Source organism: Pogona vitticeps, chromosome 2 (assembly GCF_051106095.1).
Source record: "Pogona vitticeps strain Pit_001003342236 chromosome 2, PviZW2.1, whole genome shotgun sequence".
NCBI classification, from domain to species: Eukaryota; Metazoa; Chordata; class Lepidosauria; order Squamata; family Agamidae; genus Pogona; species Pogona vitticeps.
The window spans coordinates 126,778,480-126,793,095 of record NC_135784.1 but is presented as its reverse complement, the minus strand read 5'-3'; the positions used below and the strand labels follow the sequence as shown (position 1 = coordinate 126,793,095).

The 14,616-nt window shown below is 44.9% G+C and overlaps 1 protein-coding gene across 5 annotated transcripts in view; it reads left to right on the top strand.

Moving 5' to 3' along the window:
• The first annotated feature begins 451 nt into the window (after positions 1–451).
• PIK3R5 (phosphoinositide-3-kinase regulatory subunit 5) overlaps positions 452–14,616 on the top strand; it is a 61,018-nt gene continuing 46,853 nt past the window's right edge. For 2 of the 5 annotated variants that reach the window (XM_020796318.3, XM_020796315.3), the window contains exon 1: positions 798–1,032. The gene's annotated coding sequence lies outside the window, so the exon portion shown is untranslated. Of the gene's footprint in view, positions 592–797; positions 1,033–1,092; positions 1,537–14,616 lie in introns of those variants that run through there. The other 3 variants (XM_078385906.1, XM_020796316.3, XM_078385905.1) reach the window with 3 other exon arrangements.

Genomic DNA, 14,616 nt, shown 5'->3' with positions numbered 1-14,616 from the left:
AAAGATTTTTTTTATGCCCTCTTCCTTCCATTCTGTCATACTCCCTTTATCATAACCAGTGAGCCCATAAACCTCTGCCTCCAAAATTTGTCCATGCCAGTCTGTGCAATATGAAGCCTGCTAAAGGCAACAGGACACATGTTGGTGTTTTTTTTTTTTTTTTTGCTTTTGCAGCAGGAGGCCAACCCAGCTACCAGCTAAGAAGTGGCCCATCTTAAAACTTCTGCAGAAAACCACTGAGATGCCATCGCAGGGCGGCAGGGCAAAGAGGGCTTAAAGGCAGGCTCCCTGAAAGCCCCCCCCCCCGGCCTACAAGGCCCACCATCCTCAATCCGCCTCGGCCCCACACCTTGGCTCCCGTCAAGGCAGGACGGGCGTCGCCTTCTGCCAGCACTTGGGCAAGGAGGCCTCGGCGGATTTCTCTGGAGGCCGTGGATCCTGCGCGGACTTGCCGAGGAGGAAGCCGACGGCAGGACTCAGTGGGGGCTGCCTTCGGAGGAAACACGCGCGCAGGGCACTTCGCCGTAACTCGACCGGATTTCTGGAGAAGATCAACAGGGCGACACCCTCGCCGTTCCTCGAGGTTTTGAGGTGCGCGCCCAAGATTGGAAAAACGGGGGAGTCGCGGACTGGCGGGAAGCGGCGCTCGGGCCACCCCGGGAGAGTTGGTTGGTTTGGGGAGGGTCGCCTCTTCTTCCACCCCCGCCCCCACGACCCCACTCGGGGGAAAGGCAGCGCCGGCTCCTCCTCCGCCGGGCCCTTTAACGCCGGCGGGTGGGGAAGAGGCGGGGCTTGCAGCGCCGGAGGGGGGGGCCCGCCTTCGGCCCGGCGGTGCTGCGGGCGAGGGCTACAAGAAGCCGGCGTCCGGGCCATGGGGTGTTTGGGTCGTCCGCTCGCTCGGCCGGCGTCGGGGCGCGGAGAACTCAGCGCCGGGCTAAGGGATCGCTGCCGGCGCCACTGCCACTGACTGCGGCTCAGGATGGGCCGGGTGGGCGAAGCCTCAGGACTCAGGGAGGAAGAGAAGAAGAGCAGGTCGGTCGGTGGGTCGATGGCCGGGCGGCGGGTGTGTGTGTGTGGGGGAGAGAGATAGACGGGCCGCCGCTGAGGGGCGAGAAAGGGGTTGACGGCTCCCTGGGCTGGGTCGCTGTGGGGCTGCGCCGAAGGGGGCGGTGGCCGGGTGGAGGCTTCCGTGACTTTCGTGTTGTTGTTGGTGGTGGGGACACGCAACAGGGGTTCAGACGCTTCAGGAGGGAGCGAGCTTGTGGGGCTGGACTCCGGCAGCCTTCTTTTGAAAGAAATAAAAGCCCTTGCTTTTGGGGGGGGGGGCTCTACTTTATTGTCATAAATTTGACCACATTTGTGACAACAATAATTTGACCCAACTCCCGGCGGCAGTGGAAGACAGGCGGGCCTGGCGTGCTCTGGTCCATGGGGTCACGAATAGTCGGACACGACTAAATGACTAAAGAACAACTTTATTGTCATGCGCCTGCAAGATAAACGCCAATGAGATCTCCAGAACGGTTAGAGACGCAAGTACGTATATTGTGTGTTGTCGAAGGGCGTCCCGAGGTGTAGCCACCCCGCGGTGTTTTTCAAGGTAATGTGTGGGGTTCAAGGAGTGACTTGACCACTGCCGCTCCTCCTGAGTTTCCCCGGCGGAGTGAGGATTCGAACCCAGGTCTCCTGCTGCTTAGAACGGCCTTCGACCCACTACGCCGCCTTGGGCTGCCTTAGAGAAAGTTGCCAACGAAATATTAGGGGAAAGCTAGGAAAAGATGAAGCGGTAGGAAAGAGAGGGAGAGACAAGCGGAGGCTGGTCGGCTCCGCGCAGGGAAGGGCGAGTTGGCTTGCAAGGAAGGTCTGAGCGGCGCTGCCGTGGATGATGGGCTTGCTGGAAGGTCCGCAGTGCCTAAATCCGCCATCAGTCGACGGCACTTGACGACACCAGCGATCAGGGGCCGGGGAAAAGCAACCCGGGTTGCGTGGCAAGGGGCGATTTCGTCTCACCAAACGGATACTGGGCGCAAAAAAGAATATTGAGCTGTGCTCGTTGCTGCTGCTGCCGCCTAGAAAGGGCGCGCATGTTAGTTATTCTTCGTTGGGATACGAATGAAGAACCCGGCGGGGGCACCGTGGGTGCGAAGGGGAGGCGGCCTCCTAGACGCCGGTGCCGGTCTTGGGCCAAGGAACAGAGCATCCTCCGGCCTCGGGGACTTGGCGGGACGTTTCTTCCTCTGCCCCGTGCGCGGTGTCAACTCCTTTTACCCCCCCCCCCCCGCGCAGCAATCCGGCTGTCGTTGAGTGTGGGGAGCGGGGGGGGGGAGACAGCCCTGAGGCAGCGCGAGGCCCGCCCCTGCCCCGGTTACTGGAACTCTGGCGGAGCCCCATCAGTTTCTGAGGTTTCAGGACGTGGCCGCGGACTTTCGAGTCTGTTGCAGAGCCAAAGGGGCTAGAAACTGGTCAGAGGAAGTCCTTTTGGGGAGCTGGGCGTCGTTCTCGGTACCACCGCCTCTGTTTTGCCTGCCTCTCTCGGTAGAATGGCGGCGGGCCTGCAGGAAGCTGCACGAAGATGAGGGCCTCCGCTTAGTGCTTTTCCAACTTCCTCTTCTAGTGCTTTTAAAAGTGGGTTGCAAAATCACTGTGGGGCATATTTCTTAAAAACAGAGAGAGGGGAAGGAGAGTTGATGCTGAAGGTAAACACGGGAATCGATTGTTCCCTGGGATTCTTCAAGTTGGGACTTCGCACCAGAAGAAGAAGGTGATGGTGGTGGGAAGGTGTAGGCTGAGTTGCAGGCTGTGTTTTCGGACAGTTGGAATGCAAGTGGTGAGGCAGGTGCCTCATCCTCACGTTTGGGGAGGGGCTCCCGTCCCCTCCCGAGTTGCTGAAGGGGAGATGTATGGTTTCCCTCCTCCCTCTGTGGTGATAAACGAGGACCGGCTGCAGCCTTTCCATCAGGCAAAGAGGGCCATGCTCAAAATGGTGAATTGTTGGGACTAGGAGTGGCAGCGAGGTGCCCTTCTCTGTGCCCCCCCCACGCACACTTCTAAGATAGCTTTAGCCTCATTGGTGTCAAACGGAGGTTCAGCTGCTTGGCTAGTCAGTGTGTCTATCTTTAGTGGGCATGATCTTGTCTTTTTCTTTGGGCAGCAAAAATATTCTCTGCCAGTCCAGCGGAGACTCGTATATGTTTCAGCATGCACTCTTTTTTTTCTGTTGGAAAGACATATTGGGAAATCGGTGCATAGCAGTATGTGTCCTAAACTCTTCATAACCAATTATTGTTAAAGAAGAGTACACTCTTTTCTGTCCTGGTGGCTAACACTGCTTATCTCTTGCAAACACAAGGCTGTGGCTTCTTTTATGGAATCAGTCCATCACTTACTTAGTCTTCCTCTTTTCCTGTTGCTTTCAATTTTTCCCAGGGTTGCATCTTTGATAATGAATTTTGTGTGCTCATGATGCACCCAAAGTACAATAGCCAAATTTTTGTCATTTTTGCTCCTTGGAGAATTGTGGCTGAATTTGATTTTAGAATCCACTCATTTGTCTTTTTGGTGGCGTGCGATATCCACAAAGCTCCTCCAACACCATAATTCAAATGAATACTTTTTTTCCCCTCCTCTCCGCTTTCTTTACTGGGCAGCTTTCATATCCAAACACAGTATTCAGGAATATTATAGGATGAACTTTTCTTTGGTCTCCAGTGACATATCGTTGTGCTTGGGGATCTTTCTAGTTCCTTCACTGAGGCCCTTTCAAATATCGGTCCTCTTCTTATTTCTTGGATGCAGTCTCCTTGGTTTCTGATAGAACTACGGTATACAACATTTTAACAATTTCAATGTCTTCTTTGTCAACATTAAAATTATTTAGTTCTTCTGGAGTCATTATTTTTGTCATCTTAATATTCAGTTGCTGCCCTGCTTTTGCACTTTCTTCCTTCACCATCAGTCAGAAATCAGTCAGAGGTTATTGCTGGTTTTTCCCAGTGTCATCTGAATCTTTTAGGTTACTGATATTTTCTCACTAGCTTTCACTCCTCATTGGAATATAATTCATCTTTCCATATGATGTGTTCTGCAAATAGACCAAACATACAGGGAGAAAAAGTACACCCTTTCCTGACATGTTTGTTTATGGAAAATTTTGGCAGTAATCCTGCAGTAAATTGCAACTACGGTGGCCCGGTTGAATCAGTGGGGATTTGGTGGGTCAACATCTATGCAACTTAAGTTTATTCCATAGGCCTGCTCAAGTTGCAGCTTACTACTACGCTTCTGCCATTCTGTTCTAAAAGTAGATTCATGTCTAGAATGTAGATTGCACACCAGGTAATCAAATGTTGAGGTACACCTGTTTACAAACCATCACCTTTCATGGTCCACATACATAGCCAGCTCAGAGTTGGCTTAGCCTTCTATCCTTTGAGGTCAGCAAAATGAGTACCTAGACGGTGGGTGAATGGGTGGGCGGACAAAGTGTTCTTTGCATAGTTATGTTGTAAACTGACCGGAGAGTACTCTAGTACTAACGGAGAGTATATATGTTGAAGTGTCAACAACAACAGTTAAAGGCGTTGCTGTAATTTATCATGCACAGGGTGGTTTTCTTCTGAAATTCTTTGATAAGCTCCTGTAGCCAATATATACTTGAAATATGGTCTCTAGCGTCTCTTCATTTTCTGAATCCAGCTTGAACATCAGCCATTTCTCATGCCATGTATGGTGAAAGTCATTGTTTCCAAATTTTGATCATCATTTTGCTTGTGTGGGAAGTGAATGCAACAATCCTATAGTTACAGCACTCTTTAGTGTCTCCTTTCTTGGAAATTGGAATCTATATTGAATGTTTCAAGTCTGTGCAGCATTGTTTTTGTCTTAGCCATAGCATTATGGCAAAGTGAGAAAGAGTACACGATGGACTGCTGTTTTATCATGTGGGGGTATGGTGTATATTTTCACCCTCTTCCTTACAATAAGGAAGGAATTGTGCTGTACTGCTAATGAAAAGTAATGTGGAAGCAGGCTTTGTGAATGAAGTCATTGTGTTGGCGTAAAAATGCAGACATGCCCTTGGTTTATGTTGCATTAACCAAATTTTTCCAATGTCTTCAGATATTGTGAAATTCTGGGCAGATCTTAATCGCATTCACAAAATGCTCTGTGTACATTTCTGTACATTGTCTCCTGTTCATTGTGCTAAGAGATAATCAATACTTGTCTACCTTCTCTACCACTTTTTGCTTTGCTTTCTCCCATAATGCTATATTTTAACCTAACTTCAAGTGATTAATGATCTTAGAACTGCAGAGCTGCAAGGGTCCCTATGGATCATTGAGTCTATTCCCCTGTCAAAGAGGCACAGTGGAAAAATCGAACTCCCAACCTTTGGCTCTGCAACCAGATGCCTAAACAACTGAATTATGCAATGTTTCATTTCTTAGTGAATTTTAATCTTCATAATGTAATTAAATATTTCACACTAGGGATCCTTTTTCTGTGGATGACGTTTTTGGTCACATCTTGTTTCAGACTTGAATCTTGCATATCTCTTAGGGGATTTAGCATGGTCATTTTTTGGATAGGGAAATCGTGCAAGCTCCATATGGTAAACATAGAGAGGGTTATGTTGCAAACATACCAACGAGGAGTGAAATGCCAGTAAGAAATAAGCTTTCATCAATAAGCACTTTAATCAAATGTGATTTTTTTTTTAAAAAAATGGAGATTTGCAGGCGTACTTTGAGTTGTTGCTTCCCAGCTCAAATGTTTCTGATTAAAACTGCAGTTTAGCGAGCACAGAATCTAGATGTTTACCTGGGAAATCAGAAATTTGCCACTGAATTTGTACTCCCAAGCCTTCTGGCACTTGAAATGCTTGCAGTCAGACGTTGCTCCTTCCTGTTTCTGCATGAGTTTCTATTACTGTCTGGTATACTGGGAAATGTAGTATGCAGAAGTTCTTGTGAGTTTCTATAGGAGCTAAAAGTGGAGCTTTCATTAAGAAATGAGAACTCGGAGGGGAAGGTGTCTTTAACAGCACAACTTTCATAATATGGCAGTTTCTAAACCTGTCACTAGTTGTGAGGAGCCCAGATGCCAACTGCACTCTCTTTGATAGCTATTTGTTCTGGTCTCTTTTTTTTTCTTTGCTTCTAGTTGTTCTAACATCCTCCATTGAGGCTTGCTGGTAAAGCACTGCCTTCTGGGTGTTTTCTTTCTGTTCAGGAATCGGGGCACATGCGGAGTACCCATGAAGTAAAGGCATCCTGTATAGAGATGGGCATGAACCTCGCTTTGGAGGTCCATGCCAGATTGTATGCATGTGGCGTCTTCCCTTCCCGGCTGGATCCCCCCATTTACCAGCCATCAGGTGCTCCTCTCCTCCTTCTCTTTGGCTATTTGACCAGTCTCTGGCAGGAGCATGGGCTTCCTTGCGCTACCTACTCGGTTGATCGCCACTCAGACAAGGAGGCAGGGCAGGCAAACCTGTGCTCCTGCCGGGGACTGGTCGAACAGCATGAAGAGAAGGAGAAGAGGAGCACACTCTGACTGGTGAGTGGATTGTTGACCAGGGTGACAGAGGAAGGAAACGCACGACACTTGCGGTATTGCACATATGAACTTGCATGAACCCCTGAACTGAAGTTTGTGCCTATATCTAATCCTGTATATAATTTCAGATAGACAATTTGACACTTGGGCTGCGTAAACTTATCAGTGGCATGGATGGAATATTGTTGGGATTTATATCCTGGCCTACCCAGAGTAGGTTCAGGTGTAGCTACAAAGGTTATGATTTTGTTTGCAGGAGATGCGCAGCTCTTTGTAAGAAGGAACAGTGCTGGTCTCAAAGGCAGACAGAGTCCGTGTGGTGTAGTAGAATGATTAGGACTTGGGAGACCTGGGTTCAAGTCCCTGCTCAACTACAAAAACTCACCAGGGGATTGCACTGGTAAAACCACTTCTTAAATATTTCACATACCTTGAAAACCCTGTTAAGGCCACCATATATTGGATGTGACTTGATCTTGCACCACAATCCTTCATAGGAAACCCAGCTTTTATTAGCTTGTTTCTAGGACATTGTGTCCCATTTTGTTTCTTTGTTGATCTACTCAAAAGGGTACAGGAAGCATAACTGGATCCTCTCCCCTCTACTGTTCAGTCCTGCATTCAGAAACCTCAATAAACTTTTTAATTATTATCATGGGAAGGGTAACTTCCCTTGGTTTTTGAGATTCCCTTGAACAATTAAAACTTTAAAAACTAGTTTACCATTTTTTTCTAAATTTGTCACAAAGTAAATCTAGATGGTTTAGTAGTCTCAGTCCAAGACCCAGTCTGAACATTAAGGAGTTTTGTTTGTTTTTGTTCAAACTGCCTACATTATTAGTGTCTTTCTCTCTCTCTTTCTCTGCATAGAAAAGATCCAAATCTTGAGTGGAATTCAGTGCTGCTGCTGAAGACTGGCTCTTAGAATGATTTAGATCTGTTTTCTGGCAATTGTAATGCTAAATATACTTGGTCGGACTTCCCCAATCTGTTATGGAGAAGGCTGGTTTAGTATCAGTCTGCCAGATATGAGCGACATCTGAAATTAGATTTGAAAGTTACAGTTGTTTGTTTGGACAGCACCCTCCCTTTCAGGATTGATGGGTAGAACTCATTTTAACTTAACTAAGATCCTTTTCTAGGGGATAGGGAAGTGTCATAATCGTGCTCATCCCCACAAGGCAGGGTGGATGGGATCCTTTGTTTTGATGATCCTGTGCAGTGGAGAACCTATTTTCTCCTCCCTTTCTGAAAATTATATCTTCTTGAGTTCTATGTCCAGTTCTAGACATCACACTTCTAACAAGGGTGCCAACAAACTGGACTGGGTTCAAAGAAGGGCAACAAGGAGGCTGGAAACCAAGCCTTTTGAGGAAAGACTGAAAGAACTGGGCATGTTTAGCCTTAAGAAAAGTAGACTGAGGGAGGCGATGTGATTGCACTCGCACATACAAAGGAGGGATGCGATCTGTTCTCGATTTGTTCATCCCAGACTGCAGGACACATAATAATCACAAGTTACAGGAAGTTGGGTTTTGGTTTAAGATCACGAAAAATTATTAACTGTTAGAGTAACGGAACCAATTACCTTAGGAGGTGCTGAGCACTCCAATGCTAGAGGCTTTCTGGAGAAAATTAAACAACCATCCGTCAGACAAATTTTGATTTGGATTCTTGCATTGAACAGAGGGTTGGGTTCGATGCCTTATGGGACCCTTCGAACTTTATTATTTTATTATTGCATAAACCAGTCAAGTAAATTTTCTGATATGACATCAGGAACAGCTGTATGACAAAAAGTAGGCAATAATTCAGTGGGCCAGCCACAGATTCCTTCTGAAATGTGATGTTGCTTCTTTCCATGATCATGGTTGGGTGTGAATGTGACCATGATATTATCCAGAGAAATTAAGCAAAGTTCTACTAGCCATTATTGAAAGGGACAGCTCTTTCAAGCCTGGTTTCAGGTGAGGTCCATGCTTTCCAGATCGTTAGAAGGCAGTCTAAGCTTTCTCTGTGTCATGTATTGGAAAACTTGGTCAAGTTCAAATTGTTTCAGAGTAGATGTTAATCCTTCTCCAAAGCCATCTTTGGCACCAGCACTGAACTCTGCTTGGCACTTTTTCCATACAGAAAAAGAAACAGGTGTTGCTGAGAGGGACAATTCAAACAAAAATCTGTAACTTCCAAACTGGGCTTCGGATTGGGACCAAATTTGGCAAACTCCTATTTATTTATTTATTTATTTATTTATTTATTTATTTTATTTTATTTTATTTTATTTTATTTTATTTTATTTTATTTTATTTTATTTATACCCCACCCATCTGGTATATTCTACCACTCTGGGCGGCTAACAACAATAGAAACTATCTGGATTTATGTGCATCTGTTTATGAATGCTAGTGGGTGTGCAGGAGGGGCTCTTGTAGAATATCTTGACTACTGACATTGGTGTTGTCAAAATTTGAGCTAGATTTGCATCTCTTTTCCCCTTCTAGTTAGGCAGGCAAAAGGTTAAAAGGCAGACTATGGAACGCCCTCCCAACTGAAATTCGCCTGGCGCCGACACTGATGATATTTCGGCGCCAGGTCAAAACCTTCCTGTTCCAGAAGGCTTTTAATTGAAATAACATTAACTGTGGGTCTTAATGATGGCAATTTTAATTTTAATTGTATTTTTTAATTGTATTTTAATTGTATTTTAACTGTATTTTGATCATTTTATTTTATCGCATTGAATTTTAATTGTTGTAAGCCGCCCAGAGACCTTTGGGTAGAGTGGGCGGCATATAAATTAATTAATTAAATAAATAAATAAATAAATAAATAAATAAATAAATAAATAAATGTCAGGTCTTTTCCAGTGTTTTCGAATGTGAACATGGTAGCAATATCTCGCTTTCGCAAACTAGAATTTATTTTTGAGTGATTGAATTTAAATTACAAGTGGAGTACCTTTGGCCTGCCGGGTAGTTTGGACTTTGATTCTGAGAAGTCTCAGCTATCTTGGTTGATGGCAAGGGATTGCTGAGATTTTAATCCAAAACATCTGGAGGGCCAAAAGTTCCATATTTCTCTTTTAAATTAAAGCCCTGGCCCTTCTTTCTTTTCAGGTTTGGATGTCATTTTAGTTCCACCAAAACCAAATATTTCCCCTTCTTGCTTTATGTTGACTAGCTGTTACTATTTTTCCCCCCTTCAAGGCATTTTTTTAAAAAATTTATCAGCATTTTGTCTGTTCAGATGTTATCCTGAATGTAGGGCCTTTTTTTTTTCATAAACAAGCCATCCTCCTTCCAGGTGGCATTTCCTTTTATTTTGCTCATTGTTTTAGCCATCTGCTCTGATGAAGTGCTGTGGCTGTTCTTAAAAATGCTTTAGTACAGATGTACGTCTTCTGAGCTGTGAATGTTCTTGTACTCCTAGTGTTTCTCTATCAGTCTGTGAAGGGAGTTAGCCTTCGGGCACTTTACAGATGCCAAGATCAACAATGTGATTTAATACCCTGAATAGTATAAATTGTCCAGTGTTCATATGTCAGGTCCTTTTTCAAGTAAAAATCTGTTGCCTTCTGTTGTGCCGCTAGCAGCTCATTTCCTGCCACCTTCAAAGACCTTGCGGTGGCAGAAAGAGTTCAGCCAAGGCATCTATTGCCAGCGAGGGTTATGCTGAAACGATGTTGTTGAGCATATTGCCTGTCCTCAGCTTTTTCTTTCTTTGGCTAATAGTACCATGGGGCAATTCACACTGGGGTCTCATAGCATGGAAGGAGGTGTTGGGATCCAGTATTATAATGGTAAATTTTGAAGCGTGGGCCACACCCCTCACCTCCCATTGCTACAGTGTAAGAGAGATCAAAAAACATGGGTGCCTGTGTGTGTGAATCTATAGCAACAAACCAGTTTCTGGTGGTTTTCATATCCACCCCAAGCAGGTCTTTTGTAAAACTAATGGGTGTCATCTTACCTGCAGTACTTTTCATTATAACAGATGTAGCTCATAATATAAATAGATGGATGGATGGAAGGGTGTGGCAGATGGCGTTCATATCTTTGTTAATCAGCCAATTTCACCCTTTGTGCCCTGGCTCTGCTACATCATGGAGCTCATCTGCGTTACTGGTCCCCCTTCTCGTTGCAACCGTGGTGTCAAATGGGATCCCCTGTAGCAGTCTTTGCTATCTTTCTCTTGGGAACATTCTGCTCGCAAAGCAGCTCCAAACCTAGAGTTCTGCATGTTACTTTCCCTAATTTTCTTTAGGTTCTTTTCCACTGGTGGACTGTGATTCAGTTTTGGGGCCAACTTGCCAAAGAGGCAGCTAAAGCCTGTGCGTAGCTCCCTGAAGAACTGGCTGGCAATGGTAGCTGGGCATTCGGCTTGCTTTCAGGATGGAGAAATTCAAGGGAGTTCCCATACAAGGAGAAACCTTTGCAAGGAGATGGACAACAGGGCACAGGCAAGAAGTTGATAACTGCTGCTCATGGCTTTGCTGGGTTGAAAATCTCTGAGTGTGTACAGAGTGTTTCTCAAGGCTGGGCTGTATTGATAGCCTTTAATCCCTGATCAGACGTGACCAGCAGCTCCCATGCCCAAGTGTTTTTGTCTTAACTTGCCTCTTTGGATGTCTGTAGAACAGAAAGGACCATTCCTTGCAATCCAGCGGTATTGCCAACAGAGACCCTGCTTCAGGTAACTCCTACAACCATGCTCGTCCTCCAGCGGTAAGCCATGAGCTCCCAAAGGAGGCTTCAGTTGTTTGGGCTGTGCTTGGCAATGTGTTTTTCCCCAATGCTTTTCTCAATGCTTTTTTGCACCTTTATTAAATATCATAAAATTTAGGTAGAAAGACAGCATAGCTACAAATTCTTTTTAAAATTGTACGGCTACGAGTTGTGTGTGTGTAGAAGTGGCACATTGATGTGCATGAAGAAGATAAGAGTAAGGATGTAGCAGTAAAGCATTAGCGTTAAGGCAGATGCCAGGCCTTTGGTGGAGAAGGAGGAACAACATGTATATTGTAAAGGCCTAAACTGTTTATTAGATTTGTTAGGGTCACTGTGGTACCCCACAAATGTCTAGGAAACAGGAACTATTGTGCACCACCAGCAACAGCAACGTCCTATAGCTCGATGCAGCCTTGCACTGCATCCACGCATCAGGTCTCTTTCAGGCAAACGGGGTTGTCTCAATCCACAGTTGACAAATTGCTGGCTTTTGTTTCATCATTGGTCAACCAGGAGATGGGAGAGCTTTGAGTGTGTGCTTGAGGTTTCACAATTGTGGCACTGAAAGATTTGTGTGCCTGGGGAGCTGATCTTGTAAGAGGAGGCTATAAGCATTTTCCTTGAAGTGTGCTCTGATCTTAACTACTTTTGGCTGTCTCTAATGATAGACCTTCCGTAGCATTTGTCTGAGTTCTTGTTTAAGCTAAACATGAATGGGACCATCCAACCAGGGATTGGGAGAGATGTGCAGGAAGTATATTGACTAGGCACAGGAATTTCATGCCCTCTGGGTCCTCCAACAGCATGAGTAATGAGCAACCACGTGGAGCTTCTTGAATGTCTTGGCACCCAGGAATGCAGCCAACACCTCAAAAATTGGCAACTTGCCACCAAGACTTATGCAGCTTCCCTTACACAAGTGTCAATCGGCAATAGGCCACCTTTTCTTCTTTAGGGTGCACTGCTTTTCGATGTGGAATCAATGTCTCACATAGAGATGCCCTAGAGCTCAAAGGAATCTCATGCTAAAGTGCTGAAGATGACTCAAAGCAAGGTAATTTGGAAGCTGCGCAAGACAAACAAAGATTCTGCTATGATATTCTCTTATAGTCCGGGTCATTTTACTCCATGCTGCATGTTTTACCGTATTTTTCCATGTATAAAAAGACACTTTTTACTTAAATAATTACACTAAAAATTGAGGGTCGTTTTATACACTGAAGGCAGTGGCTTTCTCTGCCTTTTGCAAAGCTACAGGGTAAAGCAGCCACGAAAGGGCGGCAGGATCGCACCTCTTTGATCCTGAAGCAGCCAGGAAAGGGCTTCAGGACCAAGGACCAAATTTTGCAAATTTTCTAATTTGGGGGTTAGAAAAGAGGGAGTCGTCTTATACATTGGATCATCTTATAAACAGAAAAATACAGTATGTTAAGTGAAGGAAAATGTCCTTGTCTCTAGTTTATTCATTTGAGCTTGGTTTTTTTGTTATGTAATTGACTATGCAAGAATGTGGGCTTACCACTGATTGCTAGTATAGTGTAGTAGACAAGAAAATGAGCTAGGACACAAAGTTCCCAAAGTCTGTATCTGTCATCACCTCATTCTCTGTCTCATCTTCATGTATTGTACAGAAATACTAATAGTGATCTACCTTGGATAACTGTTGGTGAGAATTAAAAACAAAACCATTTTGAAGAGCTATATGAATTACGTATCCTTTTCATTTCTATTAGCCATTCTGTTTGGGTCCCCCCCCCCTTTTTTTTTTGGACATGGTTATGGGAGACTGTCAGTGAGAATTAGGTATCTGACATTTGACTCAGGAGGTTGGAAGTTCAGCTCTCACTGTGCCTCTCAAGAAAGAGCTGGTCAAGCTACACAGTCCCAGGATACCCCAAAAAGAGGGGAATAATGAACCACTTCTGAGTACTCTACACCTGGGAAGGGACATCATAAACTGGAATCAACTTGACAGCATACAAGTAATACTAGTAATGGATGTCTGTACCTCTGAATGTACTCTTGCATTACAATTTTTTTTAAGTCTCTAGACGAGCTCTGATGAAACTTTTTAGTCCTGATGCAAGTTGATTTGCTTTTAGCTATTTCACTGAAGAGTTTAGCTCCATGTTTTCTCAGTTAAGTCTTTCAGGGTGCCCTTCCTCCCATTGGTTATGGCTTTAGATGCTGATGTTTTGTTTCATGGTTTTATGGACACTTAGACCATACAGGATATGCTCATGAAGGCTGGATGTTGTTGCTGTTAGCAGTGACTACAGTGTGCTTCTCCATGTAGATTAGAAGATCAACGCAGTACTGGTGTTCTATATGAGTGACTATGATCCAGTTAAGTTCCTTTTTGCTTTTGTTTTGGGAGATGGCTATGTAAGCAGAATCTTCCATGCAAAGTGGAGATGGAGGGGATTTTGTCCTAGTTAATGGTGTGCCTTTTTGGGGGCAAGATCAGAGAAGTATTTTTATTTTTCTGAGAAAATTACATCATTCCTACAGTTGCTGGTGGGAGGAAGGGAAGTCCCCTGCATGAAAACACCAAATCCTGTGACTTGAAGAAAGGGGCTCTAAGAACAACTCTAGAAGAAAAATTGGTTTGCAAGATGGGAAATAAAAAAATCTCCTAAAGAGGTTGGTCTTCAAGCCTGTCTAGTGGAGGAAATGAACCATCACATTTTCTCGTCTGCAAGCATTTAATGCTGATTTGCAAAGCTGGTCACACAACAAGGTCTCAAGAGGGGGCTTTTCAGTGCTGGAATCTTACACGAGGTGCACAGTCTGTGTAGTCATCAATTTTATTATCCCTCTGTTTTTTTTCCTCATTGTTCCGTAATCCAGTTAAAAAAAAAATACAAGTTGATTAATTTCACAGAGTCCTTTAAGTGAGAGTGATAGAATCCCCTTGGAAAGAAATTTATCTCAAGAGCAGCCCCTTGAAGGATGGCTAGATCTATCCAGATACAAATGCTGGGATTGTGGCAGTGTCGGGTCCGTACTGTGTTGTGCTCTGTGGCAGGGTAAAGGAGCTGTGGCCTTCCTGATGTGATGGGACTCCAACTCCCAGTTGCTGCATCCAGCAATGCCAATGGCAGGATGTACAGTAATGGAAGTTGCAGTTCAACAACATTTGGTAGGCCATGTGATGTGCTGTAAAGCCGGAACTGATTTAAAGCAACCCTAATAGGGCTTTCAAGAGAAGTGAGATGTTTAAGGAGTGGTTTTACCAGTTCTAACCCCCCCCCCCATGGTTTCCATGGTTGAGCGGGTATTCATACCTAGGTCTGCCACTCCATCCACTACAGCACATTGGGTATCATAG